The sequence below is a fragment of the Pungitius pungitius genome, unplaced genomic scaffold (genome assembly GCF_949316345.1).
Source record: "Pungitius pungitius unplaced genomic scaffold, fPunPun2.1 scaffold_26, whole genome shotgun sequence".
Classification (NCBI taxonomy): domain Eukaryota; kingdom Metazoa; phylum Chordata; class Actinopteri; order Perciformes; family Gasterosteidae; genus Pungitius; species Pungitius pungitius.
The window spans coordinates 239,908-264,761 of record NW_026909893.1 but is presented as its reverse complement, the minus strand read 5'-3'; the positions used below and the strand labels follow the sequence as shown (position 1 = coordinate 264,761).

The window sequence follows — 24,854 nt, the reverse complement described above, 5'->3', positions numbered from 1 at the left end:
CTGCAATGGCCATTCACCGATTGGCTGGGACCCCTGGGCGGGTCTTCTCTAGTCCATCCAATTTTCGGCATGGGATGTCACAGCCTTCTTTGCATACCCTTATTTAACCCACACAAAGATGCCAACGGCAGGCGTGTCATAATTCATTGACGCATTATAAAGGATTAGGAAAAAGATAAAAAGCAGCTTACGGCCATACCTCTCTGGTTCCGCCCGATCTCGTCTGATGTCGGAAGCTAAGCAGAGCAGGGCCTGGTTAGTACCTGGATGGAAGACGGCCTGGGAATCCCAGGTGCCGTAAGCTTTTTCACTTCTCTCTCCGAAAGCCGCCGAGCGCCGCAGATTGTACACCTACAAATTACAAAAAGAATATCACATTGTTGAAGAGATGCATGTTTAGTGTTGTTTTAACGTTGGATATGAAAGGAAATTAGACAATAATATCCAAAATGATTCCGTTTCATGATTGCTAAATTAGTGTTGATCAACATTTACGATTGGCATACTATTGTTTGTAATTTAGCCGTTGAAATACAGGTGCTAACCCAACATGTTAGAATTGCCAGTGAAGAAAAGTAAAGTTACCTTCAGGCTTTAGGAACCTCTCTTGCCAATGCTAAGAACTGCTTCAATTTTAGAAAAAGAAACTTCTGATTATCTTTGACACGTTTTAAAGGATTAGGAAAAAGATGAAAAGCAGCTTACGGCCATACCTCTCTGGTTCCGCCCGATCTCGTCTGATCTCGGAAGCTAAGCAGAGCAGGGCCTGGTTAGTACCTGGATGGAAGACCGCCTGGGAATCCCAGGTGCCGTAAGCTTTTTCACTTCTCTCTCTGAAAGCCGCCCAGCGCCGTAGATTGTACACCTACACAATTGTAAAAAAAATGTCACATTGTAGAAGAGATGCAATAGGAAGAAGATGAAAGGTGGCTTACGTCCATACCATCGTCAGGCCATTTGAGGTGGCGGGGACTGCAATGGCCATTCACCGATTGGCTGGGACCCCTGGGCGGGTCTTCTCTAGTCCATCCAATTTTCGGCATGGGATGTCACAGCCTTCTTTGCATACCCTTATTTAACCCACACAAAGATGCCAACGGCAGGCGTGTCATAATTCATTGACGCATTATAAAGGATTAGGAAAAAGATAAAAAGCAGCTTACGGCCATACCTCTCTGGTTCCGCCCGATCTCGTCTGATCTCGGAAGCTAAGCAGAGCAGGGCCTGGTTAGTACCTGGATGGAAGACCGCCTGGGAATCCCAGGTGCCGTAAGCTTTTTCACTTCTCTCTCCGAAAGCCGCCGAGCGCCGCAGATTGTACACCTACAAATTACAAAAAGAATATCACATTGTTGAAGAGATGCATGTTTAGTGTTGTTTTAACGTTGGATATGAAAGGAAATTAGACAATATTATCCAAAATGATTCCGTTTCATGATTGCTAAATTAGTGTTGATCAACATTTACGATTGGCATACTATTGTTTGTAATTTAGCCGTTGAAATACAGGTGCTAACCCAACATGTTAGAATTGCCAGTGAAGAAAAGTAAAGTTACCTTCAGGCTTTAGGAACCTCTCTTGCCAATGCTAAGAACTGCTTCAATTTTAGAAAAAGAAACTTCTGATTATCTTTGACACGTTTTAAAGGATTAGGAAAAAGATGAAAAGCAGCTTACGGCCATACCTCTCTGGTTCCGCCCGATCTCGTCTGATCTCGGAAGCTAAGCAGAGCAGGGCCTGGTTAGTACCTGGATGGAAGACCGCCTGGGAATCCCAGGTGCCGTAAGCTTTTTCACTTCTCTCTCTGAAAGCCGCCCAGCGCCGTAGATTGTACACCTACACAATTGTAAAAAAAATGTCACATTGTAGAAGAGATGCAATAGGAAGAAGATGAAAGGTGGCTTACGTCCATACCATCGTCAGGCCATTTGAGGTGGCGGGGACTGCAATGGCCATTCACCGATTGGCTGGGACCCCTGGGCGGGTCTTCTCTAGTCCATCCAATTTTCGGCATGGGATGTCACAGCCTTCTTTGCATACCCTTATTTAACCCACACAAAGATGCCAACGGCAGGCGTGTCATAATTCATTGACGCATTATAAAGGATTAGGAAAAAGATAAAAAGCAGCTTACGGCCATACCTCTCTGGTTCCGCCCGATCTCGTCTGATCTCGGAAGCTAAGCAGAGCAGGGCCTGGTTAGTACCTGGATGGAAGACCGCCTGGGAATCCCAGGTGCCGTAAGCTTTTTCACTTCTCTCTCCGAAAGCCGCCGAGCGCCGCAGATTGTACACCTACAAATTACAAAAAGAATATCACATTGTTGAAGAGATGCATGTTTAGTGTTGTTTTAACGTTGGATATGAAAGGAAATTAGACAATATTATCCAAAATGATTCCGTTTCATGATTGCTAAATTAGTGTTGATCAACATTTACGATTGGCATACTATTGTTTGTAATTTAGCCGTTGAAATACAGGTGCTAACCCAACATGTTAGAATTGCCAGTGAAGAAAAGTAAAGTTACCTTCAGGCTTTAGGAACCTCTCTTGCCAATGCTAAGAACTGCTTCAATTTTAGAAAAAGAAACTTCTGATTATCTTTGACACGTTTTAAAGGATTAGGAAAAAGATGAAAAGCAGCTTACGGCCATACCTCTCTGGTTCCGCCCGATCTCGTCTGATCTCGGAAGCTAAGCAGAGCAGGGCCTGGTTAGTACCTGGATGGAAGACCGCCTGGGAATCCCAGGTGCCGTAAGCTTTTTCACTTCTCTCTCCGAAAGCCGCCGAGCGCCGCAGATTGTACACCTACAAATTACAAAAAGAATATCACATTGTTGAAGAGATGCATGTTTAGTGTTGTTTTAACGTTGGATATCAAAGGAAATTAGACAATATTATCCAAAATGATTCCGTTTCATGATTGCTAAATTAGTGTTGATCAACATTTACGATTGGCATACTATTGTTTGTAATTTAGCCGTTGAAATACAGGTGCTAACCCAACATGTTAGAATTGCCAGTGAAGAAAAGTAAAGTTACCTTCAGGCTTTAGGAACCTCTCTTGCCAATGCTAAGAACTGCTTCAATTTTAGAAAAAGAAACTTCTGATTATCTTTGACACGTTTTAAAGGATTAGGAAAAAGATGAAAAGCAGCTTACGGCCATACCTCTCTGGTTCCGCCCGATCTCGTCTGATCTCGGAAGCTAAGCAGAGCAGGGCCTGGTTAGTACCTGGATGGAAGACCGCCTGGGAATCCCAGGTGCCGTAAGCTTTTTCACTTCTCTCTCTGAAAGCCGCCCAGCGCCGTAGATTGTACACCTACACAATTGTAAAAAAAATGTCACATTGTAGAAGAGATGCAATAGGAAGAAGATGAAAGGTGGCTTACGTCCATACCATCGTCAGGCCATTTGAGGTGGCGGGGACTGCAATGGCCATTCACCGATTGGCTGGGACCCCTGGGCGGGTCTTCTCTAGTCCATCCAATTTTCGGCATGGGATGTCACAGCCTTCTTTGCATACCCTTATTTAACCCACACAAAGATGCCAACGGCAGGCGTGTCATAATTCATTGACGCATTATAAAGGATTAGGAAAAAGATAAAAAGCAGCTTACGGCCATACCTCTCTGGTTCCGCCCGATCTCGTCTGATCTCGGAAGCTAAGCAGAGCAGGGCCTGGTTAGTACCTGGATGGAAGACCGCCTGGGAATCCCAGGTGCCGTAAGCTTTTTCACTTCTCTCTCCGAAAGCCGCCGAGCGCCGCAGATTGTACACCTACAAATTACAAAAAGAATATCACATTGTTGAAGAGATGCATGTTTAGTGTTGTTTTAACGTTGGATATGAAAGGAAATTAGACAATATTATCCAAAATGATTCCGTTTCATGATTGCTAAATTAGTGTTGATCAACATTTACGATTGGCATACTATTGTTTGTAATTTAGCCGTTGAAATACAGGTGCTAACCCAACATGTTAGAATTGCCAGTGAAGAAAAGTAAAGTTACCTTCAGGCTTTAGGAACCTCTCTTGCCAATGCTAAGAACTGCTTCAATTTTAGAAAAAGAAACTTCTGATTATCTTTGACACGTTTTAAAGGATTAGGAAAAAGATGAAAAGCAGCTTACGGCCATACCTCTCTGGTTCCGCCCGATCTCGTCTGATCTCGGAAGCTAAGCAGAGCAGGGCCTGGTTAGTACCTGGATGGAAGACCGCCTGGGAATCCCAGGTGCCGTAAGCTTTTTCACTTCTCTCTCCGAAAGCCGCCGAGCGCCGCAGATTGTACACCTACAAATTACAAAAAGAATATCACATTGTTGAAGAGATGCATGTTTAGTGTTGTTTTAACGTTGGATATGAAAGGAAATTAGACAATATTATCCAAAATGATTCCGTTTCATGATTGCTAAATTAGTGTTGATCAACATTTACGATTGGCATACTATTGTTTGTAATTTAGCCGTTGAAATACAGGTGCTAACCCAACATGTTAGAATTGCCAGTGAAGAAAAGTAAAGTTACCTTCAGGCTTTAGGAACCTCTCTTGCCAATGCTAAGAACTGCTTCAATTTTAGAAAAAGAAACTTCTGATTATCTTTGACACGTTTTAAAGGATTAGGAAAAAGATGAAAAGCAGCTTACGGCCATACCTCTCTGGTTCCGCCCGATCTCGTCTGATCTCGGAAGCTAAGCAGAGCAGGGCCTGGTTAGTACCTGGATGGAAGACCGCCTGGGAATCCCAGGTGCCGTAAGCTTTTTCACTTCTCTCTCCGAAAGCCGCCGAGCGCCGCAGATTGTACACCTACAAATTACAAAAAGAATATCACATTGTTGAAGAGATGCATGTTTAGTGTTGTTTTAACGTTGGATATGAAAGGAAATTAGACAATATTATCCAAAATGATTCCGTTTCATGATTGCTAAATTAGTGTTGATCAACATTTACGATTGGCATACTATTGTTTGTAATTTAGCCGTTGAAATACAGGTGCTAACCCAACATGTTAGAATTGCCAGTGAAGAAAAGTAAAGTTACCTTCAGGCTTTAGGAACCTCTCTTGCCAATGCTAAGAACTGCTTCAATTTTAGAAAAAGAAACTTCTGATTATCTTTGACACGTTTTAAAGGATTAGGAAAAAGATGAAAAGCAGCTTACGGCCATACCTCTCTGGTTCCGCCCGATCTCGTCTGATCTCGGAAGCTAAGCAGAGCAGGGCCTGGTTAGTACCTGGATGGAAGACCGCCTGGGAATCCCAGGTGCCGTAAGCTTTTTCACTTCTCTCTCTGAAAGCCGCCCAGCGCCGTAGATTGTACACCTACACAATTGTAAAAAAAATGTCACATTGTAGAAGAGATGCAATAGGAAGAAGATGAAAGGTGGCTTACGTCCATACCATCGTCAGGCCATTTGAGGTGGCGGGGACTGCAATGGCCATTCACCGATTGGCTGGGACCCCTGGGCGGGTCTTCTCTAGTCCATCCAATTTTCGGCATGGGATGTCACAGCCTTCTTTGCATACCCTTATTTAACCCACACAAAGATGCCAACGGCAGGCGTGTCATAATTCATTGACGCATTATAAAGGATTAGGAAAAAGATAAAAAGCAGCTTACGGCCATACCTCTCTGGTTCCGCCCGATCTCGTCTGATCTCGGAAGCTAAGCAGAGCAGGGCCTGGTTAGTACCTGGATGGAAGACCGCCTGGGAATCCCAGGTGCCGTAAGCTTTTTCACTTCTCTCTCCGAAAGCCGCCGAGCGCCGCAGATTGTACACCTACAAATTACAAAAAGAATATCACATTGTTGAAGAGATGCATGTTTAGTGTTGTTTTAACGTTGGATATGAAAGGAAATTAGACAATAATATCCAAAATGATTCCGTTTCATGATTGCTAAATTAGTGTTGATCAACATTTACGATTGGCATACTATTGTTTGTAATTTAGCCGTTGAAATACAGGTGCTAACCCAACATGTTAGAATTGCCAGTGAAGAAAAGTAAAGTTACCTTCAGGCTTTAGGAACCTCTTTTGCCAATGCTAAGAACTGCTTCAATTTTAGAAAAAGAAACTTCTGATTATCTTTGACACGTTTTAAAGGATTAGGAAAAAGATGAAAAGCAGCTTACGGCCATACCTCTCTGGTTCCGCCCGATCTCGTCTGATCTCGGAAGCTAAGCAGAGCAGGGCCTGGTTAGTACCTGGATGGAAGACCGCCTGGGAATCCCAGGTGCCGTAAGCTTTTTCACTTCTCTCTCTGAAAGCCGCCCAGCGCCGTAGATTGTACACCTACACAATTGTAAAAAAAATGTCACATTGTAGAAGAGATGCAATAGGAAGAAGATGAAAGGTGGCTTACGTCCATACCATCGTCAGGCCATTTGAGGTGGCGGGGACTGCAATGGCCATTCACCGATTGGCTGGGACCCCTGGGCGGGTCTTCTCTAGTCCATCCAATTTTCGGCATGGGATGTCACAGCCTTCTTTGCATACCCTTATTTAACCCACACAAAGATGCCAACGGCAGGCGTGTCATAATTCATTGACGCATTATAAAGGATTAGGAAAAAGATAAAAAGCAGCTTACGGCCATACCTCTCTGGTTCCGCCCGATCTCGTCTGATCTCGGAAGCTAAGCAGAGCAGGGCCTGGTTAGTACCTGGATGGAAGACCGCCTGGGAATCCCAGGTGCCGTAAGCTTTTTCACTTCTCTCTCCGAAAGCCGCCGAGCGCCGCAGATTGTACACCTACAAATTACAAAAAGAATAGCACATTGTTGAAGAGATGCATGTTTAGTGTTGTTTTAACGTTGGATATGAAAGGAAATTAGACAATAATATCCAAAATGATTCCGTTTCATGATTGCTAAATTAGTGTTGATCAACATTTACGATTGGCATACTATTGTTTGTAATTTAGCCGTTGAAATACAGGTGCTAACCCAACATGTTAGAATTGCCAGTGAAGAAAAGTAAAGTTACCTTCAGGCTTTAGGAACCTCTTTTGCCAATGCTAAGAACTGCTTCAATTTTAGAAAAAGAAACTTCTGATTATCTTTGACACGTTTTAAAGGATTAGGAAAAAGATGAAAAGCAGCTTACGGCCATACCTCTCTGGTTCCGCCCGATCTCGTCTGATCTCGGAAGCTAAGCAGAGCAGGGCCTGGTTAGTACCTGGATGGAAGACCGCCTGGGAATCCCAGGTGCCGTAAGCTTTTTCACTTCTCTCTCTGAAAGCCGCCCAGCGCCGTAGATTGTACACCTACACAATTGTAAAAAAAATGTCACATTGTAGAAGAGATGCAATAGGAAGAAGATGAAAGGTGGCTTACGTCCATACCATCGTCAGGCCATTTGAGGTGGCGGGGACTGCAATGGCCATTCACCGATTGGCTGGGACCCCTGGGCGGGTCTTCTCTAGTCCATCCAATTTTCGGCATGGGATGTCACAGCCTTCTTTGCATACCCTTATTTAACCCACACAAAGATGCCAACGGCAGGCGTGTCATAATTCATTGACGCATTATAAAGGATTAGGAAAAAGATAAAAAGCAGCTTACGGCCATACCTCTCTGGTTCCGCCCGATCTCGTCTGATCTCGGAAGCTAAGCAGAGCAGGGCCTGGTTAGTACCTGGATGGAAGACCGCCTGGGAATCCCAGGTGCCGTAAGCTTTTTCACTTCTCTCTCCGAAAGCCGCCGAGCGCCGCAGATTGTACACCTACAAATTACAAAAAGAATATCACATTGTTGAAGAGATGCATGTTTAGTGTTGTTTTAACGTTGGATATGAAAGGAAATTAGACAATATTATCCAAAATGATTCCGTTTCATGATTGCTAAATTAGTGTTGATCAACATTTACGATTGGCATACTATTGTTTGTAATTTAGCCGTTGAAATACAGGTGCTAACCCAACATGTTAGAATTGCCAGTGAAGAAAAGTAAAGTTACCTTCAGGCTTTAGGAACCTCTCTTGCCAATGCTAAGAACTGCTTCAATTTTAGAAAAAGAAACTTCTGATTATCTTTGACACGTTTTAAAGGATTAGGAAAAAGATGAAAAGCAGCTTACGGCCATACCTCTCTGGTTCCGCCCGATCTCGTCTGATCTCGGAAGCTAAGCAGAGCAGGGCCTGGTTAGTACCTGGATGGAAGACCGCCTGGGAATCCCAGGTGCCGTAAGCTTTTTCACTTCTCTCTCCGAAAGCCGCCGAGCGCCGCAGATTGTACACCTACAAATTACAAAAAGAATATCACATTGTTGAAGAGATGCATGTTTAGTGTTGTTTTAACGTTGGATATGAAAGGAAATTAGACAATATTATCCAAAATGATTCCGTTTCATGATTGCTAAATTAGTGTTGATCAACATTTACGATTGGCATACTATTGTTTGTAATTTAGCCGTTGAAATACAGGTGCTAACCCAACATGTTAGAATTGCCAGTGAAGAAAAGTAAAGTTACCTTCAGGCTTTAGGAACCTCTCTTGCCAATGCTAAGAACTGCTTCAATTTTAGAAAAAGAAACTTCTGATTATCTTTGACACGTTTTAAAGGATTAGGAAAAAGATGAAAAGCAGCTTACGGCCATACCTCTCTGGTTCCGCCCGATCTCGTCTGATCTCGGAAGCTAAGCAGAGCAGGGCCTGGTTAGTACCTGGATGGAAGACCGCCTGGGAATCCCAGGTGCCGTAAGCTTTTTCACTTCTCTCTCTGAAAGCCGCCCAGCGCCGTAGATTGTACACCTACACAATTGTAAAAAAAATGTCACATTGTAGAAGAGATGCAATAGGAAGAAGATGAAAGGTGGCTTACGTCCATACCATCGTCAGGCCATTTGAGGTGGCGGGGACTGCAATGGCCATTCACCGATTGGCTGGGACCCCTGGGCGGGTCTTCTCTAGTCCATCCAATTTTCGGCATGGGATGTCACAGCCTTCTTTGCATACCCTTATTTAACCCACACAAAGATGCCAACGGCAGGCGTGTCATAATTCATTGACGCATTATAAAGGATTAGGAAAAAGATAAAAAGCAGCTTACGGCCATACCTCTCTGGTTCCGCCCGATCTCGTCTGATCTCGGAAGCTAAGCAGAGCAGGGCCTGGTTAGTACCTGGATGGAAGACCGCCTGGGAATCCCAGGTGCCGTAAGCTTTTTCACTTCTCTCTCCGAAAGCCGCCGAGCGCCGCAGATTGTACACCTACAAATTACAAAAAGAATATCACATTGTTGAAGAGATGCATGTTTAGTGTTGTTTTAACGTTGGATATGAAAGGAAATTAGACAATATTATCCAAAATGATTCCGTTTCATGATTGCTAAATTAGTGTTGATCAACATTTACGATTGGCATACTATTGTTTGTAATTTAGCCGTTGAAATACAGGTGCTAACCCAACATGTTAGAATTGCCAGTGAAGAAAAGTAAAGTTACCTTCAGGCTTTAGGAACCTCTCTTGCCAATGCTAAGAACTGCTTCAATTTTAGAAAAAGAAACTTCTGATTATCTTTGACACGTTTTAAAGGATTAGGAAAAAGATGAAAAGCAGCTTACGGCCATACCTCTCTGGTTCCGCCCGATCTCGTCTGATCTCGGAAGCTAAGCAGAGCAGGGCCTGGTTAGTACCTGGATGGAAGACCGCCTGGGAATCCCAGGTGCCGTAAGCTTTTTCACTTCTCTCTCCGAAAGCCGCCGAGCGCCGCAGATTGTACACCTACAAATTACAAAAAGAATATCACATTGTTGAAGAGATGCATGTTTAGTGTTGTTTTAACGTTGGATATGAAAGGAAATTAGACAATATTATCCAAAATGATTCCGTTTCATGATTGCTAAATTAGTGTTGATCAACATTTACGATTGGCATACTATTGTTTGTAATTTAGCCGTTGAAATACAGGTGCTAACCCAACATGTTAGAATTGCCAGTGAAGAAAAGTAAAGTTACCTTCAGGCTTTAGGAACCTCTCTTGCCAATGCTAAGAACTGCTTCAATTTTAGAAAAAGAAACTTCTGATTATCTTTGACACGTTTTAAAGGATTAGGAAAAAGATGAAAAGCAGCTTACGGCCATACCTCTCTGGTTCCGCCCGATCTCGTCTGATCTCGGAAGCTAAGCAGAGCAGGGCCTGGTTAGTACCTGGATGGAAGACCGCCTGGGAATCCCAGGTGCCGTAAGCTTTTTCACTTCTCTCTCTGAAAGCCGCCCAGCGCCGTAGATTGTACACCTACACAATTGTAAAAAAAATGTCACATTGTAGAAGAGATGCAATAGGAAGAAGATGAAAGGTGGCTTACGTCCATACCATCGTCAGGCCATTTGAGGTGGCGGGGACTGCAATGGCCATTCACCGATTGGCTGGGACCCCTGGGCGGGTCTTCTCTAGTCCATCCAATTTTCGGCATGGGATGTCACAGCCTTCTTTGCATACCCTTATTTAACCCACACAAAGATGCCAACGGCAGGCGTGTCATAATTCATTGACGCATTATAAAGGATTAGGAAAAAGATAAAAAGCAGCTTACGGCCATACCTCTCTGGTTCCGCCCGATCTCGTCTGATCTCGGAAGCTAAGCAGAGCAGGGCCTGGTTAGTACCTGGATGGAAGACCGCCTGGGAATCCCAGGTGCCGTAAGCTTTTTCACTTCTCTCTCCGAAAGCCGCCGAGCGCCGCAGATTGTACACCTACAAATTACAAAAAGAATATCACATTGTTGAAGAGATGCATGTTTAGTGTTGTTTTAACGTTGGATATGAAAGGAAATTAGACAATATTATCCAAAATGATTCCGTTTCATGATTGCTAAATTAGTGTTGATCAACATTTACGATTGGCATACTATTGTTTGTAATTTAGCCGTTGAAATACAGGTGCTAACCCAACATGTTAGAATTGCCAGTGAAGAAAAGTAAAGTTACCTTCAGGCTTTAGGAACCTCTCTTGCCAATGCTAAGAACTGCTTCAATTTTAGAAAAAGAAACTTCTGATTATCTTTGACACGTTTTAAAGGATTAGGAAAAAGATGAAAAGCAGCTTACGGCCATACCTCTCTGGTTCCGCCCGATCTCGTCTGATCTCGGAAGCTAAGCAGAGCAGGGCCTGGTTAGTACCTGGATGGAAGACCGCCTGGGAATCCCAGGTGCCGTAAGCTTTTTCACTTCTCTCTCTGAAAGCCGCCCAGCGCCGTAGATTGTACACCTACACAATTGTAAAAAAAATGTCACATTGTAGAAGAGATGCAATAGGAAGAAGATGAAAGGTGGCTTACGTCCATACCATCGTCAGGCCATTTGAGGTGGCGGGGACTGCAATGGCCATTCACCGATTGGCTGGGACCCCTGGGCGGGTCTTCTCTAGTCCATCCAATTTTCGGCATGGGATGTCACAGCCTTCTTTGCATACCCTTATTTAACCCACACAAAGATGCCAACGGCAGGCGTGTCATAATTCATTGACGCATTATAAAGGATTAGGAAAAAGATAAAAAGCAGCTTACGGCCATACCTCTCTGGTTCCGCCCGATCTCGTCTGATCTCGGAAGCTAAGCAGAGCAGGGCCTGGTTAGTACCTGGATGGAAGACCGCCTGGGAATCCCAGGTGCCGTAAGCTTTTTCACTTCTCTCTCCGAAAGCCGCCGAGCGCCGCAGATTGTACACCTACAAATTACAAAAAGAATATCACATTGTTGAAGAGATGCATGTTTAGTGTTGTTTTAACGTTGGATATGAAAGGAAATTAGACAATATTATCCAAAATGATTCCGTTTCATGATTGCTAAATTAGTGTTGATCAACATTTACGATTGGCATACTATTGTTTGTAATTTAGCCGTTGAAATACAGGTGCTAACCCAACATGTTAGAATTGCCAGTGAAGAAAAGTAAAGTTACCTTCAGGCTTTAGGAACCTCTCTTGCCAATGCTAAGAACTGCTTCAATTTTAGAAAAAGAAACTTCTGATTATCTTTGACACGTTTTAAAGGATTAGGAAAAAGATGAAAAGCAGCTTACGGCCATACCTCTCTGGTTCCGCCCGATCTCGTCTGATCTCGGAAGCTAAGCAGAGCAGGGCCTGGTTAGTACCTGGATGGAAGACCGCCTGGGAATCCCAGGTGCCGTAAGCTTTTTCACTTCTCTCTCCGAAAGCCGCCGAGCGCCGCAGATTGTACACCTACAAATTACAAAAAGAATATCACATTGTTGAAGAGATGCATGTTTAGTGTTGTTTTAACGTTGGATATGAAAGGAAATTAGACAATATTATCCAAAATGATTCCGTTTCATGATTGCTAAATTAGTGTTGATCAACATTTACGATTGGCATACTATTGTTTGTAATTTAGCCGTTGAAATACAGGTGCTAACCCAACATGTTAGAATTGCCAGTGAAGAAAAGTAAAGTTACCTTCAGGCTTTAGGAACCTCTCTTGCCAATGCTAAGAACTGCTTCAATTTTAGAAAAAGAAACTTCTGATTATCTTTGACACGTTTTAAAGGATTAGGAAAAAGATGAAAAGCAGCTTACGGCCATACCTCTCTGGTTCCGCCCGATCTCGTCTGATCTCGGAAGCTAAGCAGAGCAGGGCCTGGTTAGTACCTGGATGGAAGACCGCCTGGGAATCCCAGGTGCCGTAAGCTTTTTCACTTCTCTCTCTGAAAGCCGCCCAGCGCCGTAGATTGTACACCTACACAATTGTAAAAAAAATGTCACATTGTAGAAGAGATGCAATAGGAAGAAGATGAAAGGTGGCTTACGTCCATACCATCGTCAGGCCATTTGAGGTGGCGGGGACTGCAATGGCCATTCACCGATTGGCTGGGACCCCTGGGCGGGTCTTCTCTAGTCCATCCAATTTTCGGCATGGGATGTCACAGCCTTCTTTGCATACCCTTATTTAACCCACACAAAGATGCCAACGGCAGGCGTGTCATAATTCATTGACGCATTATAAAGGATTAGGAAAAAGATAAAAAGCAGCTTACGGCCATACCTCTCTGGTTCCGCCCGATCTCGTCTGATCTCGGAAGCTAAGCAGAGCAGGGCCTGGTTAGTACCTGGATGGAAGACCGCCTGGGAATCCCAGGTGCCGTAAGCTTTTTCACTTCTCTCTCCGAAAGCCGCCGAGCGCCGCAGATTGTACACCTACAAATTACAAAAAGAATATCACATTGTTGAAGAGATGCATGTTTAGTGTTGTTTTAACGTTGGATATGAAAGGAAATTAGACAATATTATCCAAAATGATTCCGTTTCATGATTGCTAAATTAGTGTTGATCAACATTTACGATTGGCATACTATTGTTTGTAATTTAGCCGTTGAAATACAGGTGCTAACCCAACATGTTAGAATTGCCAGTGAAGAAAAGTAAAGTTACCTTCAGGCTTTAGGAACCTCTCTTGCCAATGCTAAGAACTGCTTCAATTTTAGAAAAAGAAACTTCTGATTATCTTTGACACGTTTTAAAGGATTAGGAAAAAGATGAAAAGCAGCTTACGGCCATACCTCTCTGGTTCCGCCCGATCTCGTCTGATCTCGGAAGCTAAGCAGAGCAGGGCCTGGTTAGTACCTGGATGGAAGACCGCCTGGGAATCCCAGGTGCCGTAAGCTTTTTCACTTCTCTCTCCGAAAGCCGCCGAGCGCCGCAGATTGTACACCTACAAATTACAAAAAGAATATCACATTGTTGAAGAGATGCATGTTTAGTGTTGTTTTAACGTTGGATATGAAAGGAAATTAGACAATATTATCCAAAATGATTCCGTTTCATGATTGCTAAATTAGTGTTGATCAACATTTACGATTGGCATACTATTGTTTGTAATTTAGCCGTTGAAATACAGGTGCTAACCCAACATGTTAGAATTGCCAGTGAAGAAAAGTAAAGTTACCTTCAGGCTTTAGGAACCTCTCTTGCCAATGCTAAGAACTGCTTCAATTTTAGAAAAAGAAACTTCTGATTATCTTTGACACGTTTTAAAGGATTAGGAAAAAGATGAAAAGCAGCTTACGGCCATACCTCTCTGGTTCCGCCCGATCTCGTCTGATCTCGGAAGCTAAGCAGAGCAGGGCCTGGTTAGTACCTGGATGGAAGACCGCCTGGGAATCCCAGGTGCCGTAAGCTTTTTCACTTCTCTCTCTGAAAGCCGCCCAGCGCCGTAGATTGTACACCTACACAATTGTAAAAAAAATGTCACATTGTAGAAGAGATGCAATAGGAAGAAGATGAAAGGTGGCTTACGTCCATACCATCGTCAGGCCATTTGAGGTGGCGGGGACTGCAATGGCCATTCACCGATTGGCTGGGACCCCTGGGCGGGTCTTCTCTAGTCCATCCAATTTTCGGCATGGGATGTCACAGCCTTCTTTGCATACCCTTATTTAACCCACACAAAGATGCCAACGGCAGGCGTGTCATAATTCATTGACGCATTATAAAGGATTAGGAAAAAGATAAAAAGCAGCTTACGGCCATACCTCTCTGGTTCCGCCCGATCTCGTCTGATCTCGGAAGCTAAGCAGAGCAGGGCCTGGTTAGTACCTGGATGGAAGACCGCCTGGGAATCCCAGGTGCCGTAAGCTTTTTCACTTCTCTCTCCGAAAGCCGCCGAGCGCCGCAGATTGTACACCTACAAATTACAAAAAGAATATCACATTGTTGAAGAGATGCATGTTTAGTGTTGTTTTAACGTTGGATATGAAAGGAAATTAGACAATATTATCCAAAATGATTCCGTTTCATGATTGCTAAATTAGTGTTGATCAACATTTACGATTGGCATACTATTGTTTGTAATTTAGCCGTTGAAATACAGGTGCTAACCCAACATGTTAGAATTGCCAGTGAAGAAAAGTAAAGTTACCTTCAGGCTTTAGGAACCTCTCTTGCCAATGCTAAGAACTGCTTCAATTTTAGAAAAAGAAACTTCTGATTATCTTTGACACGTTTTAAAGGATTAGGAAAAAGATGAAAAGCAGCTTACGGCCATACCTCTCTGGTTCCGCCCGATCTCGTCTGATCTCGGAAGCTAAGCAGAGCAGGGCCTGGTTAGTACCTGGATGGAAGACCGCCTGGGAATCCCAGGTGCCGTAAGCTTTTTCACTTCTCTCTCTGAAAGCCGCCCAGCGCCGTAGATTGTACACCTACACAATCGTAAAAAAAATGTCACATTGTAGAAGAGATGCAATAGGAAGAAGATGAAAGGTGGCTTACGTCCATACCATCGTCAGGCCATTTGAGGTGGCGGGGACTGCAATGGCCATTCACCGATTGGCTGGGACCCCTGGGCGGGTCTTCTCTAGTCCATCCAATTTTCGGCATGGGATGTCACAGCCTTCTTTGCATACCCTTATTTAACCCACACAAAGATGCCAACGGCAGGCGTGTCATAATTCATTGACGCATTATAAAGGATTAGGAAAAAGATAAAAAGCAGCTTACGGCCATACCTCTCTGGTTCCGCCCGATCTCGTCTGATCTCGGAAGCTAAGCAGAGCAGGGCCTGGTTAGTACCTGGATGGAAGACCGCCTGGGAATCCCAGGTGCCGTAAGCTTTTTCACTTCTCTCTCTGAAAGCCGCCCAGCGCCGTAGATTGTACACCTACACAATTGTAAAAAAAATGTCACATTGTAGAAGAGATGCAATAGGAAGAAGATGAAAGGTGGCTTACGTCCATACCATCGTCAGGCCATTTGAGGTGGCGGGGACTGCAATGGCCATTCACCGATTGGCTGGGACCCCTGGGCGGGTCTTCTCTAGTCCATCCAATTTTCGGCATGGGATGTCACAGCCTTCTTTGCATACCCTTATTTAACCCACACAAAGATGCCAACGGCAGGCGTGTCATAATTCATTGACGCATTATAAAGGATTAGGAAAAAGATAAAAAGCAGCTTACGGCCATACCTCTCTGGTTCCGCCCGATCTCGTCTGATCTCGGAAGCTAAGCAGAGCAGGGCCTGGTTAGTACCTGGATGGAAGACCGCCTGGGAATCCCAGGTGCCGTAAGCTTTTTCACTTCTCTCTCCGAAAGCCGCCGAGCGCCGCAGATTGTACACCTACAAATTACAAAAAGAATATCACATTGTTGAAGAGATGCATGTTTAGTGTTGTTTTAACGTTGGATATGAAAGGAAATTAGACAATATTATCCAAAATGATTCCGTTTCATGATTGCTAAATTAGTGTTGATCAACATTTACGATTGGCATACTATTGTTTGTAATTTAGCCGTTGAAATACAGGTGCTAACCCAACATGTTAGAATTGCCAGTGAAGAAAAGTAAAGTTACCTTCAGGCTTTAGGAACCTCTCTTGCCAATGCTAAGAACTGCTTCAATTTTAGAAAAAGAAACTTCTGATTATCTTTGACACGTTTTAAAGGATTAGGAAAAAGATGAAAAGCAGCTTACGGCCATACCTCTCTGGTTCCGCCCGATCTCGTCTGATCTCGGAAGCTAAGCAGAGCAGGGCCTGGTTAGTACCTGGATGGAAGACCGCCTGGGAATCCCAGGTGCCGTAAGCTTTTTCACTTCTCTCTCTGAAAGCCGCCCAGCGCCGTAGATTGTACACCTACACAATTGTAAAAAAAATGTCACATTGTAGAAGAGATGCAATAGGAAGAAGATGAAAGGTGGCTTACGTCCATACCATCGTCAGGCCATTTGAGGTGGCGGGGACTGCAATGGCCATTCACCGATTGGCTGGGACCCCTGGGCGGGTCTTCTCTAGTCCATCCAATTTTCGGCATGGGATGTCACAGCCTTCTTTGCATACCCTTATTTAACCCACACAAAGATGCCAACGGCAGGCGTGTCATAATTCATTGACGCATTATAAAGGATTAGGAAAAAGATAAAAAGCAGCTTACGGCCATACCTCTCTGGTTCCGCCCGATCTCGTCTGATCTCGGAAGCTAAGCAGAGCAGGGCCTGGTTAGTACCTGGATGGAAGACCGCCTGCGAATCCCAGGTGCCGTAAGCTTTTTCACTTCTCTCTCCGAAAGCCGCCGAGCGCCGCAGATTGTACACCTACAAATTACAAAAAGAATATCACATTGTTGAAGAGATGCATGTTTAGTGTTGTTTTAACGTTGGATATGAAAGGAAATTAGACAATAATATCCAAAATGATTCCGTTTCATGTTTGCTAAATTAGTGTTGATCAACATTTACGATTGGCATACTATTGTTTGTAATTTAGCCGTTGAAATACAGGTGCTAACCCAACATGTTAGAATTGCCAGTGAAGAAAAGTAAAGTTACCTTCAGGCTTTAGGAACCTCTCTTGCCAATGCTAAGAACTGCTTCAATTTTAGAAAAAGAAACTTCTGATTATCTTTGACACGTTTTAAAGGATTAGGAAAAAGATGAAAAGCAGCTTACGGCCATACCTCTCTGGTTCCGCCCGATCTCGTCTGATCTCGGAAGCTAAGCAGAGCAGGGCCTGGTTAGTACCTGGATGGAAGACCGCCTGGGAATCCCAGGTGCCGTAAGCTTTTTCACTTCTCTCTCTGAAAGCCGCCCAGCGCCGTAGATTGTACACCTACACAATTGTAAAAAAAATGTCACATTGTAGAAGAGATGCAATAGGAAGAAGATGAAAGGTGGCTTACGTCCATACCATCGTCAGGCCATTTGAGGTGGCGGGGACTGCAATGGCCATTCACCGATTGGCTGGGACCCCTGGGCGGGTCTTCTCTAGTCCATCCAATTTTCGGCATGGGATGTCACAGCCTTCTTTGCATACCCTTATTTAACCCACACAAAGATGCCAACGGCAGGCGTGTCATAATTCATTGACGCATTATAAAGGATTAGGAAAAAGATAAAAAGCAGCTTACGGCCATACCTCTCTGGTTCCGCCCGATCTCGTCTGATCTCGGAAGCTAAGCAGAGCAGGGCCTGGTTAGTACCTGGATGGAAGACCGCCTGGGAATCCCAGGTGCCGTAAGCTTTTTCACTTCTCTCTCCGAAAGCCGCCGAGCGCCGCAGATTGTACACCTACAAATTACAAAAAGAATATCACATTGTTGAAGAGATGCATGTTTAGTGTTGTTTTAACGTTGGATATGAAAGGAAATTAGACAATATTATCCAAAATGATTCCGTTTCATGATTGCTAAATTAGTGTTGATCAACATTTACGATTGGCATACTATTGTTTGTAATTTAGCCGTTGAAATACAGGTGCTAACCCAACATGTTAGAATTGCCAGTGAAGAAAAGTAAAGTTACCTTCAGGCTTTAGGAACCTCTCTTGCCAATGCTAAGAACTGCTTCAATTTTAGAAAAAGAAACTTCTGATTATCTTTGACACGTTTTAAAGGATTAGGAAAAAGATGAAAAGCAGCTTACGGCCATACCTCTCTGGTTCCGCCCGATCTCGTCTGATCTCGGAAGCTAAGCAGAGCAGGGCCTGGTTAGTACCTGGATGGAAGACCGCCTGGGAATCCCAGGTGCCGTAAGCTTTTTCACTTCTCTCTCTGAAAGCCGCCCAGCGCCGTAGATTGTACACCTACACAATTGTAAAAAAAATGTCACATTGTAGAAGAGATGCAATAGGAAGAAGATGAAAGGTGGCTTACGTCCATACCATCGTCAGGCCATTTGAGGTGGCGGGGACTGCAATGGCCATTCACCGATTGGCTGGGACCCCTGGGCGGGTCTTCTCTAGTCCATCCAATTTTCGGCATGGGATGTCACAGCCTTCTTTGCATACCCTTATTTAACCCACACAAAGATGCCAACGGCAGGCGTGTCATAATTCATTGACGCATTATAAAGGATTAGGAAAAAGATAAAAAGCAGCTTACGGCCATACCTCTCTGGTTCCGCCCGATCTCGTCTGATCTCGGAAGCTAAGCAGAGCAGGGCCTGGTTAGTACCTGGATGGAAGACCGCCTGGGAATCCCAGGTGCCGTAAGCTTTTTCACTTCTCTCTCCGAAAGCCGCCGAGCGCCGCAGATTGTACACCTACAAATTACAAAAAGAATATCACATTGTTGAAGAGATGCATGTTTAGTGTTGTTTTAACGTTGGATATGAAAGGAAATTAGACAATATTATCCAAAATGATTCCGTTTCATGATTGCTAAATTAGTGTTGATCAACATTTACGATTGGCATACTATTGTTTGTAATTTAGCCGTTGAAATACAGGTGCTAACCCAACATGTTAGAATTGCCAGTGAAGAAAAGTAAAGTTACCTTCAGGCTTTAGGAACCTCTCTTGCCAATGCTAAGAACTGCTTCAATTTTAGAAAAAGAAACTTCTGATTATCTTTGACACGTTTTAAAGGATTAGGAAAAAGATGAAAAGCAGCTTACGGCCATACCTCTCTGGTTCCGCCCGATCTCGTCTGATCTCGGAAGCTAAGCAGAGCAGGGCCTGGTTAGTACCTGGATGGAAGACCGCCTGGGAATCCCAGGTGCCGTAAGCTTTTTCACTTCTCTCTCTGAAAGCCGCCCAGCGCCGTAGATTGTACACCTACACAATTGTAAAAAAAATGTCACATTGTAGAAGAGATGCAATAGGAAGAAGATGAAAGGTGGCTTACGTCCATACCATCGTCAGGCCATTTGAGGTGGCGGGGACTGCAATGGCCATTCACCGATTGGCTGGGACCCCTGGGCGGGTCTTCTCTAGTCCATCCAATTTTCGGCATGGGATGTCACAGCCTTCTTTGCATACCCTTATTTAACCCACACAAAGATGCCAACGGCAGGCGTGTCATAATTCATTGACGCATTATAAAGGATTAGGAAAAAGATAAAAAGCAGCTTACGGCCATACCTCTCTGGTTCCGCCCGATCTCGTCTGATCTCGGAAGCTAAGCAGAGCAGGGCCTGGTTAGTACCTGGATGGAAGACCGCCTGGGAATCCCAGGTGCCGTAAGCTTTTTCACTTCTCTCTCCGAAAGCCGCCGAGCGCCGCAGATTGTACACCTACAAATTACAAAAAGAATATCACATTGTTGAAGAGATGCATGTTTAGTGTTGTTTTAACGTTGGATATGAAAGGAAATTAGACAATATTATCCAAAATGATTCCGTTTCATGATTGCTAAATTAGTGTTGATCAACATTTACGATTGGCATACTATTGTTTGTAATTTAGCCGTTGAAATACAGGTGCTAACCCAACATGTTAGAATTGCCAGTGAAGAAAAGTAAAGTTACCTTCAGGCTTTAGGAACCTCTCTTGCCAATGCTAAGAACTGCTTCAATTTTAGAAAAAGAAACTTCTGATTATCTTTGACACGTTTTAAAGGATTAGGAAAAAGATGAAAAGCAGCTTACGGCCATACCTCTCTGGTTCCGCCCGATCTCGTCTGATCTCGGAAGCTAAGCAGAGCAGGGCCTGGTTAGTACCTGGATGGAAGACCGCCTGGGAATCCCAGGTGCCGTAAGCTTTTTCACTTCTCTCTCTGAAAGCCGCCCAGCGCCGTAGATTGTACACCTACACAATTGTAAAAAAAATGTCACATTGTAGAAGAGATGCAATAGGAAGAAGATGAAAGGTGGCTTACGTCCATACCATCGTCAGGCCATTTGAGGTGGCGGGGACTGCAATGGCCATTCACCGATTGGCTGGGACCCCTGGGCGGGTCTTCTCTAGTCCATCCAATTTTCGGCATGGGATGTCACAGCCTTCTTTGCATACCCTTATTTAACCCACACAAAGATGCCAACGGCAGGCGTGTCATAATTCATTGACGCATTATAAAGGATTAGGAAAAAGATAAAAAGCAGCTTACGGCCATACCTCTCTGGTTCCGCCCGATCTCGTCTGATCTCGGAAGCTAAGCAGAGCAGGGCCTGGTTAGTACCTGGATGGAAGACCGCCTGGGAATCCCAGGTGCCGTAAGCTTTTTCACTTCTCTCTCCGAAAGCCGCCGAGCGCCGCAGATTGTACACCTACAAATTACAAAAAGAATATCACATTGTTGAAGAGATGCATGTTTAGTGTTGTTTTAACGTTGGATATGAAAGGAAATTAGACAATATTATCCAAAATGATTCCGTTTCATGATTGCTAAATTAGTGTTGATCAACATTTACGATTGGCATACTATTGTTTGTAATTTAGCCGTTGAAATACAGGTGCTAACCCAACATGTTAGAATTGCCAGTGAAGAAAAGTAAAGTTACCTTCAGGCTTTAGGAACCTCTCTTGCCAATGCTAAGAACTGCTTCAATTTTAGAAAAAGAAACTTCTGATTATCTTTGACACGTTTTAAAGGATTAGGAAAAAGATGAAAAGCAGCTTACGGCCATACCTCTCTGGTTCCGCCCGATCTCGTCTGATCTCGGAAGCTAAGCAGAGCAGGGCCTGGTTAGTACCTGGATGGAAGACCGCCTGGGAATCCCAGGTGCCGTAAGCTTTTTCACTTCTCTCTCCGAAAGCCGCCGAGCGCCGCAGATTGTACACCTACAAATTACAAAAAGAATATCACATTGTTGAAGAGATGCATGTTTAGTGTTGTTTTAACGTTGGATATGAAAGGAAATTAGACAATATTATCCAAAATGATTCCGTTTCATGATTGCTAAATTAGTGTTGATCAACATTTACGATTGGCATACTATTGTTTGTAATTTAGCCGTTGAAATACAGGTGCTAACCCAACATGTTAGAATTGCCAGTGAAGAAAAGTAAAGTTACCTTCAGGCTTTAGGAACCTCTCTTGCCAATGCTAAGAACTGCTTCAATTTTAGAAAAAGAAACTTCTGATTATCTTTGACACGTTTTAAAGGATTAGGAAAAAGATGAAAAGCAGCTTACGGCCATACCTCTCTGGTTCCGCCCGATCTCGTCTGATCTCGGAAGCTAAGCAGAGCAGGGCCTGGTTAGTACCTGGATGGAAGACCGCCTGGGAATCCCAGGTGCCGTAAGCTTTTTCACTTCTCTCTCTGAAAGCCGCCCAGCGCCGTAGATTGTACACCTACACAATTGTAAAAAAAATGTCACATTGTAGAAGAGATGCAATAGGAAGAAGATGAAAGGTGGCTTACGTCCATACCATCGTCAGGCCATTTGAGGTGGCGGGGACTGCAATGGCCATTCACCGATTGGCTGGGACCCCTGGGCGGGTCTTCTCTAGTCCATCCAATTTTCGGCATGGGATGTCACAGCCTTCTTTGCATACCCTTATTTAACCCACACAAAGATGCCAACGGCAGGCGTGTCATAATTCATTGACGCATTATAAAGGATTAGGAAAAAGATAAAAAGCAGCTTACGGCCATACCTCTCTGGTTCCGCCCGATCTCGTCTGATCTCGGAAGCTAAGCAGAGCAGGGCCTGGTTAGTACCTGGATGGAAGACCGCCTGGGAATCCCAGGTGCCGTAAGCTTTTTCACTTCTCTCTCTGAAAGCCGCCCAGCGCCGTAGATTGTACACCTACACAATTGTAAAAAAAATGTCACATTGTAGAAGAGATGCAATAGGAAGAAGATGAAAGGTGGCTTACGTCCATACCATCGTCAGGCCATTTGAGGTGGCGGGGACTGCAATGGCCATTCACCGATTGGCTGGGACCCCTGGGCGGGTCTTCTCTAGTCCATCCAATTTTCGGCATGGGATGTCACAGCCTTCTTTGCATACCCTTATTTAACCCACACAAAGATGCCAACGGCAGGCGTGTCATAATTCATTGACGCATTATAAAGGATTAGGAAAAAGATAAAAAGCAGCTTACGGCCATACCTCTCTGGTTCCGCCCGATCTCGTCTGATCTCGGAAGCTAAGCAGAGCAGGGCCTGGTTAGTACCTGGATGGAAGACCGCCTGGGAATCCCAGGTGCCGTAAGCTTTTTCACTTCTCTCTCCGAAAGCCGCCCAGCGCCGTAGATTGTACACCTACACAATTGTAAAAAAAATGTCACATTGTAGAAGAGATGCAATAGGAAGAAGATGAAAGGTGGCTTACGTCCATACCATCGTCAGGCCATTTGAGGTGGCGGGGACTGCAATGGCCATTCACCGATTGGCTGGGACCCCTGGGCGGGTCTTCTCTAGTCCATCCAATTTTCGGCATGGGATGTCACAGCCTTCTTTGCATACCCTTATTTAACCCACACAAAGATGCCAACGGCAGGCGTGTCATAATTCATTGACGCATTATAAAGGATTAGGAAAAAGATAAAAAGCAGCTTACGGCCATACCTCTCTGGTTCCGCCCGATCTCGTCTGATCTCGGAAGCTAAGCAGAGCAGGGCCTGGTTAGTACCTGGATGGAAGACCGCCTGGGAATCCCAGGTGCCGTAAGCTTTTTCACTTCTCTCTCCGAAAGCCGCCGAGCGCCGCAGATTGTACACCTACAAATTACAAAAAGAATATCACATTGTTGAAGAGATGCATGTTTAGTGTTGTTTTAACGTTGGATATGAAAGGAAATTAGACAATATTATCCAAAATGATTCCGTTTCATGATTGCTAAATTAGTGTTGATCAACATTTACGATTGGCATACTATTGTTTGTAATTTAGCCGTTGAAATACAGGTGCTAACCCAACATGTTAGAATTGCCAGTGAAGAAAAGTAAAGTTACCTTCAGGCTTTAGGAACCTCTCTTGCCAATGCTAAGAACTGCTTCAATTTTAGAAAAAGAAACTTCTGATTATCTTTGACACGTTTTAAAGGATTAGGAAAAAGATGAAAAGCAGCTTACGGCCATACCTCTCTGGTTCCGCCCGATCTCGTCTGATCTCGGAAGCTAAGCAGAGCAGGGCCTGGTTAGTACCTGGATGGAAGACCGCCTGGGAATCCCAGGTGCCGTAAGCTTTTTCACTTCTCTCTCTGAAAGCCGCCCAGCGCCGTAGATTGTACACCTACACAATTGTAAAAAAAATGTCACATTGTAGAAGAGATGCAATAGGAAGAAGATGAAAGGTGGCTTACGTCCATACCATCGTCAGGCCATTTGAGGTGGCGGGGACTGCAATGGCCATTCACCGATTGGCTGGGACCCCTGGGCGGGTCTTCTCTAGTCCATCCAATTTTCGGCATGGGATGTCACAGCCTTCTTTGCATACCCTTATTTAACCCACACAAAGATGCCAACGGCAGGCGTGTCATAATTCATTGACGCATTATAAAGGATTAGGAAAAAGATAAAAAGCAGCTTACGGCCATACCTCTCTGGTTCCGCCCGATCTCGTCTGATCTCGGAAGCTAAGCAGAGCAGGGCCTGGTTAGTACCTGGATGGAAGACCGCCTGCGAATCCCAGGTGCCGTAAGCTTTTTCACTTCTCTCTCCGAAAGCCGCCGAGCGCCGCAGATTGTACACCTACAAATTACAAAAAGAATATCACATTGTTGAAGAGATGCATGTTTAGTGTTGTTTTAACGTTGGATATGAAAGGAAATTAGACAATAATATCCAAAATGATTCCGTTTCATGTTTGCTAAATTAGTGTTGATCAACATTTACGATTGGCATACTATTGTTTGTAATTTAGCCGTTGAAATACAGGTGCTAACCCAACATGTTAGAATTGCCAGTGAAGAAAAGTAAAGTTACCTTCAGGCTTTAGGAACCTCTCTTGCCAATGCTAAGAACTGCTTCAATTTTAGAAAAAGAAACTTCTGATTATCTTTGACACGTTTTAAAGGATTAGGAAAAAGATGAAAAGCAGCTTACGGCCATACCTCTCTGGTTCCGCCCGATCTCGTCTGATCTCGGAAGCTAAGCAGAGCAGGGCCTGGTTAGTACCTGGATGGAAGACCGCCTGGGAATCCCAGGTGCCGTAAGCTTTTTCACTTCTCTCTCTGAAAGCCGCCCAGCGCCGTAGATTGTACACCTACACAATTGTAAAAAAAATGTCACATTGTAGAA

The 24,854-nt window shown here is 44.2% G+C and overlaps 50 non-coding genes and 1 pseudogene across 50 annotated transcripts; all 51 read left to right on the top strand.

The window, feature by feature from the left end:
- Positions 1–185: 185 nt before the first annotated feature.
- On the top strand, positions 186–304 carry LOC134120322 (5S ribosomal RNA; annotated as a pseudogene).
- Positions 305–699: 395 nt separating this feature from the next.
- Positions 700–818, top strand: LOC134120783 (5S ribosomal RNA). Its single transcript, XR_009952326.1, has one exon. It is a non-coding gene; the product is annotated as a 5S ribosomal RNA (ribosomal RNA).
- Positions 819–1,157: 339 nt separating this feature from the next.
- On the top strand, positions 1,158–1,276 carry LOC134120782 (5S ribosomal RNA). The gene has a single exon (XR_009952325.1). It is a non-coding gene; the product is annotated as a 5S ribosomal RNA (ribosomal RNA).
- Positions 1,277–1,671: 395 nt separating this feature from the next.
- Positions 1,672–1,790, top strand: LOC134120781 (5S ribosomal RNA). Its single transcript, XR_009952324.1, has one exon. It is a non-coding gene; the product is annotated as a 5S ribosomal RNA (ribosomal RNA).
- A 339-nt stretch (positions 1,791–2,129) lies between these two features.
- Positions 2,130–2,248, top strand: LOC134120780 (5S ribosomal RNA). The gene has a single exon (XR_009952323.1). It is a non-coding gene; the product is annotated as a 5S ribosomal RNA (ribosomal RNA).
- Positions 2,249–2,643: 395 nt separating this feature from the next.
- Positions 2,644–2,762, top strand: LOC134120779 (5S ribosomal RNA). Its single transcript, XR_009952322.1, has one exon. It is a non-coding gene; the product is annotated as a 5S ribosomal RNA (ribosomal RNA).
- A 395-nt stretch (positions 2,763–3,157) lies between these two features.
- LOC134120778 (5S ribosomal RNA) lies at positions 3,158–3,276 on the top strand. Its single transcript, XR_009952321.1, has one exon. It is a non-coding gene; the product is annotated as a 5S ribosomal RNA (ribosomal RNA).
- Positions 3,277–3,615: 339 nt separating this feature from the next.
- LOC134120777 (5S ribosomal RNA) lies at positions 3,616–3,734 on the top strand. The gene has a single exon (XR_009952320.1). It is a non-coding gene; the product is annotated as a 5S ribosomal RNA (ribosomal RNA).
- Positions 3,735–4,129: 395 nt separating this feature from the next.
- Positions 4,130–4,248, top strand: LOC134120776 (5S ribosomal RNA). Its single transcript, XR_009952319.1, has one exon. It is a non-coding gene; the product is annotated as a 5S ribosomal RNA (ribosomal RNA).
- Positions 4,249–4,643: 395 nt separating this feature from the next.
- Positions 4,644–4,762, top strand: LOC134120775 (5S ribosomal RNA). The gene has a single exon (XR_009952318.1). It is a non-coding gene; the product is annotated as a 5S ribosomal RNA (ribosomal RNA).
- A 395-nt stretch (positions 4,763–5,157) lies between these two features.
- Positions 5,158–5,276, top strand: LOC134120773 (5S ribosomal RNA). The gene has a single exon (XR_009952316.1). It is a non-coding gene; the product is annotated as a 5S ribosomal RNA (ribosomal RNA).
- Positions 5,277–5,615: 339 nt separating this feature from the next.
- LOC134120772 (5S ribosomal RNA) lies at positions 5,616–5,734 on the top strand. The gene has a single exon (XR_009952315.1). It is a non-coding gene; the product is annotated as a 5S ribosomal RNA (ribosomal RNA).
- Positions 5,735–6,129: 395 nt separating this feature from the next.
- LOC134120771 (5S ribosomal RNA) lies at positions 6,130–6,248 on the top strand. The gene has a single exon (XR_009952314.1). It is a non-coding gene; the product is annotated as a 5S ribosomal RNA (ribosomal RNA).
- A 339-nt stretch (positions 6,249–6,587) lies between these two features.
- Positions 6,588–6,706, top strand: LOC134120770 (5S ribosomal RNA). Its single transcript, XR_009952313.1, has one exon. It is a non-coding gene; the product is annotated as a 5S ribosomal RNA (ribosomal RNA).
- Positions 6,707–7,101: 395 nt separating this feature from the next.
- Positions 7,102–7,220, top strand: LOC134120769 (5S ribosomal RNA). Its single transcript, XR_009952312.1, has one exon. It is a non-coding gene; the product is annotated as a 5S ribosomal RNA (ribosomal RNA).
- A 339-nt stretch (positions 7,221–7,559) lies between these two features.
- On the top strand, positions 7,560–7,678 carry LOC134120768 (5S ribosomal RNA). The gene has a single exon (XR_009952311.1). It is a non-coding gene; the product is annotated as a 5S ribosomal RNA (ribosomal RNA).
- Positions 7,679–8,073: 395 nt separating this feature from the next.
- On the top strand, positions 8,074–8,192 carry LOC134120767 (5S ribosomal RNA). The gene has a single exon (XR_009952310.1). It is a non-coding gene; the product is annotated as a 5S ribosomal RNA (ribosomal RNA).
- Positions 8,193–8,587: 395 nt separating this feature from the next.
- LOC134120766 (5S ribosomal RNA) lies at positions 8,588–8,706 on the top strand. The gene has a single exon (XR_009952309.1). It is a non-coding gene; the product is annotated as a 5S ribosomal RNA (ribosomal RNA).
- Positions 8,707–9,045: 339 nt separating this feature from the next.
- On the top strand, positions 9,046–9,164 carry LOC134120765 (5S ribosomal RNA). The gene has a single exon (XR_009952308.1). It is a non-coding gene; the product is annotated as a 5S ribosomal RNA (ribosomal RNA).
- Positions 9,165–9,559: 395 nt separating this feature from the next.
- LOC134120764 (5S ribosomal RNA) lies at positions 9,560–9,678 on the top strand. Its single transcript, XR_009952307.1, has one exon. It is a non-coding gene; the product is annotated as a 5S ribosomal RNA (ribosomal RNA).
- A 395-nt stretch (positions 9,679–10,073) lies between these two features.
- LOC134120762 (5S ribosomal RNA) lies at positions 10,074–10,192 on the top strand. The gene has a single exon (XR_009952305.1). It is a non-coding gene; the product is annotated as a 5S ribosomal RNA (ribosomal RNA).
- A 339-nt stretch (positions 10,193–10,531) lies between these two features.
- LOC134120761 (5S ribosomal RNA) lies at positions 10,532–10,650 on the top strand. The gene has a single exon (XR_009952304.1). It is a non-coding gene; the product is annotated as a 5S ribosomal RNA (ribosomal RNA).
- Positions 10,651–11,045: 395 nt separating this feature from the next.
- Positions 11,046–11,164, top strand: LOC134120760 (5S ribosomal RNA). The gene has a single exon (XR_009952303.1). It is a non-coding gene; the product is annotated as a 5S ribosomal RNA (ribosomal RNA).
- Positions 11,165–11,503: 339 nt separating this feature from the next.
- Positions 11,504–11,622, top strand: LOC134120759 (5S ribosomal RNA). Its single transcript, XR_009952302.1, has one exon. It is a non-coding gene; the product is annotated as a 5S ribosomal RNA (ribosomal RNA).
- Positions 11,623–12,017: 395 nt separating this feature from the next.
- On the top strand, positions 12,018–12,136 carry LOC134120758 (5S ribosomal RNA). Its single transcript, XR_009952301.1, has one exon. It is a non-coding gene; the product is annotated as a 5S ribosomal RNA (ribosomal RNA).
- Positions 12,137–12,531: 395 nt separating this feature from the next.
- On the top strand, positions 12,532–12,650 carry LOC134120757 (5S ribosomal RNA). Its single transcript, XR_009952300.1, has one exon. It is a non-coding gene; the product is annotated as a 5S ribosomal RNA (ribosomal RNA).
- Positions 12,651–12,989: 339 nt separating this feature from the next.
- LOC134120756 (5S ribosomal RNA) lies at positions 12,990–13,108 on the top strand. Its single transcript, XR_009952299.1, has one exon. It is a non-coding gene; the product is annotated as a 5S ribosomal RNA (ribosomal RNA).
- Positions 13,109–13,503: 395 nt separating this feature from the next.
- On the top strand, positions 13,504–13,622 carry LOC134120755 (5S ribosomal RNA). Its single transcript, XR_009952298.1, has one exon. It is a non-coding gene; the product is annotated as a 5S ribosomal RNA (ribosomal RNA).
- Positions 13,623–14,017: 395 nt separating this feature from the next.
- LOC134120754 (5S ribosomal RNA) lies at positions 14,018–14,136 on the top strand. The gene has a single exon (XR_009952297.1). It is a non-coding gene; the product is annotated as a 5S ribosomal RNA (ribosomal RNA).
- A 339-nt stretch (positions 14,137–14,475) lies between these two features.
- On the top strand, positions 14,476–14,594 carry LOC134120753 (5S ribosomal RNA). Its single transcript, XR_009952296.1, has one exon. It is a non-coding gene; the product is annotated as a 5S ribosomal RNA (ribosomal RNA).
- A 395-nt stretch (positions 14,595–14,989) lies between these two features.
- LOC134120751 (5S ribosomal RNA) lies at positions 14,990–15,108 on the top strand. The gene has a single exon (XR_009952294.1). It is a non-coding gene; the product is annotated as a 5S ribosomal RNA (ribosomal RNA).
- A 339-nt stretch (positions 15,109–15,447) lies between these two features.
- On the top strand, positions 15,448–15,566 carry LOC134120750 (5S ribosomal RNA). Its single transcript, XR_009952293.1, has one exon. It is a non-coding gene; the product is annotated as a 5S ribosomal RNA (ribosomal RNA).
- A 339-nt stretch (positions 15,567–15,905) lies between these two features.
- Positions 15,906–16,024, top strand: LOC134120749 (5S ribosomal RNA). The gene has a single exon (XR_009952292.1). It is a non-coding gene; the product is annotated as a 5S ribosomal RNA (ribosomal RNA).
- A 395-nt stretch (positions 16,025–16,419) lies between these two features.
- Positions 16,420–16,538, top strand: LOC134120748 (5S ribosomal RNA). The gene has a single exon (XR_009952291.1). It is a non-coding gene; the product is annotated as a 5S ribosomal RNA (ribosomal RNA).
- Positions 16,539–16,877: 339 nt separating this feature from the next.
- Positions 16,878–16,996, top strand: LOC134120273 (5S ribosomal RNA). Its single transcript, XR_009951821.1, has one exon. It is a non-coding gene; the product is annotated as a 5S ribosomal RNA (ribosomal RNA).
- A 395-nt stretch (positions 16,997–17,391) lies between these two features.
- On the top strand, positions 17,392–17,510 carry LOC134120747 (5S ribosomal RNA). Its single transcript, XR_009952290.1, has one exon. It is a non-coding gene; the product is annotated as a 5S ribosomal RNA (ribosomal RNA).
- Positions 17,511–17,849: 339 nt separating this feature from the next.
- LOC134120745 (5S ribosomal RNA) lies at positions 17,850–17,968 on the top strand. Its single transcript, XR_009952288.1, has one exon. It is a non-coding gene; the product is annotated as a 5S ribosomal RNA (ribosomal RNA).
- A 395-nt stretch (positions 17,969–18,363) lies between these two features.
- On the top strand, positions 18,364–18,482 carry LOC134120744 (5S ribosomal RNA). The gene has a single exon (XR_009952287.1). It is a non-coding gene; the product is annotated as a 5S ribosomal RNA (ribosomal RNA).
- Positions 18,483–18,821: 339 nt separating this feature from the next.
- Positions 18,822–18,940, top strand: LOC134120743 (5S ribosomal RNA). Its single transcript, XR_009952286.1, has one exon. It is a non-coding gene; the product is annotated as a 5S ribosomal RNA (ribosomal RNA).
- Positions 18,941–19,335: 395 nt separating this feature from the next.
- Positions 19,336–19,454, top strand: LOC134120742 (5S ribosomal RNA). The gene has a single exon (XR_009952285.1). It is a non-coding gene; the product is annotated as a 5S ribosomal RNA (ribosomal RNA).
- A 339-nt stretch (positions 19,455–19,793) lies between these two features.
- On the top strand, positions 19,794–19,912 carry LOC134120741 (5S ribosomal RNA). Its single transcript, XR_009952284.1, has one exon. It is a non-coding gene; the product is annotated as a 5S ribosomal RNA (ribosomal RNA).
- Positions 19,913–20,307: 395 nt separating this feature from the next.
- On the top strand, positions 20,308–20,426 carry LOC134120739 (5S ribosomal RNA). Its single transcript, XR_009952282.1, has one exon. It is a non-coding gene; the product is annotated as a 5S ribosomal RNA (ribosomal RNA).
- Positions 20,427–20,765: 339 nt separating this feature from the next.
- Positions 20,766–20,884, top strand: LOC134120738 (5S ribosomal RNA). Its single transcript, XR_009952281.1, has one exon. It is a non-coding gene; the product is annotated as a 5S ribosomal RNA (ribosomal RNA).
- Positions 20,885–21,279: 395 nt separating this feature from the next.
- LOC134120737 (5S ribosomal RNA) lies at positions 21,280–21,398 on the top strand. Its single transcript, XR_009952280.1, has one exon. It is a non-coding gene; the product is annotated as a 5S ribosomal RNA (ribosomal RNA).
- A 395-nt stretch (positions 21,399–21,793) lies between these two features.
- LOC134120736 (5S ribosomal RNA) lies at positions 21,794–21,912 on the top strand. Its single transcript, XR_009952279.1, has one exon. It is a non-coding gene; the product is annotated as a 5S ribosomal RNA (ribosomal RNA).
- Positions 21,913–22,251: 339 nt separating this feature from the next.
- LOC134120735 (5S ribosomal RNA) lies at positions 22,252–22,370 on the top strand. Its single transcript, XR_009952278.1, has one exon. It is a non-coding gene; the product is annotated as a 5S ribosomal RNA (ribosomal RNA).
- Positions 22,371–22,709: 339 nt separating this feature from the next.
- Positions 22,710–22,828, top strand: LOC134120734 (5S ribosomal RNA). The gene has a single exon (XR_009952277.1). It is a non-coding gene; the product is annotated as a 5S ribosomal RNA (ribosomal RNA).
- Positions 22,829–23,167: 339 nt separating this feature from the next.
- On the top strand, positions 23,168–23,286 carry LOC134120733 (5S ribosomal RNA). The gene has a single exon (XR_009952276.1). It is a non-coding gene; the product is annotated as a 5S ribosomal RNA (ribosomal RNA).
- Positions 23,287–23,681: 395 nt separating this feature from the next.
- On the top strand, positions 23,682–23,800 carry LOC134120732 (5S ribosomal RNA). The gene has a single exon (XR_009952275.1). It is a non-coding gene; the product is annotated as a 5S ribosomal RNA (ribosomal RNA).
- A 339-nt stretch (positions 23,801–24,139) lies between these two features.
- On the top strand, positions 24,140–24,258 carry LOC134120271 (5S ribosomal RNA). Its single transcript, XR_009951819.1, has one exon. It is a non-coding gene; the product is annotated as a 5S ribosomal RNA (ribosomal RNA).
- Positions 24,259–24,653: 395 nt separating this feature from the next.
- LOC134120731 (5S ribosomal RNA) lies at positions 24,654–24,772 on the top strand. Its single transcript, XR_009952274.1, has one exon. It is a non-coding gene; the product is annotated as a 5S ribosomal RNA (ribosomal RNA).
- Positions 24,773–24,854: the final 82 nt, after the last annotated feature.